Source organism: Microtus ochrogaster, unplaced genomic scaffold (assembly GCF_000317375.1).
Source record: "Microtus ochrogaster isolate Prairie Vole_2 unplaced genomic scaffold, MicOch1.0 UNK1771, whole genome shotgun sequence".
Taxonomy (NCBI): Eukaryota; Metazoa; Chordata; class Mammalia; order Rodentia; family Cricetidae; genus Microtus; species Microtus ochrogaster.
Genome location: NW_004950869.1, coordinates 1 through 560, shown reverse-complemented (window position 1 = coordinate 560; position 560 = coordinate 1).

Here is a 560-nt window from a genome sequence, read left to right as displayed (position 1 = left end):
ACAAACCAGATTCTCCCAGCAGGAAGAGAAGAACCAAAAATCCAGGGCCAACCTGTTCAGCGACCCTACATCAGGAACTAGCTGAAGACAAAACCAGACTGCAATCCTGATAACAATCCCGAAAAACAGTGAGTTTTCTCCTTGTGATTATCAGCTTGCTGAGTTTTAGGAACTAGCTGATTACAACCTTGGGAGTGGTCCGAGGCAGGGAGCTGTCCTCCTGCAACCACTATTGGATTTTTTGGAATTTTTTTTTATGACCCTCCTGGACCACTGGGCTGTGGCCCCTTTCCTCAAAAATTTTTCCTCCCGGTCACTCAGGGTCGAACTCCTCCCCCACCAACCAAGGCCCGTGCGTGACCTCAGCAAGGATGGTCTCCAGAGAGCCACGCGGGGGGCCCGCGCCATCCCCTAGTGAGAGTCTCTCCAGCATTGAGGGACTCCCATTATGTCTATTTTTTAAAATTAGGCAAATATCTACCTCAAAACTTTGCAATACCCATTTTGGGCCTAAATACAATGTTGTTTAACCATACCACAAGGACATGTGCTCAGCCATG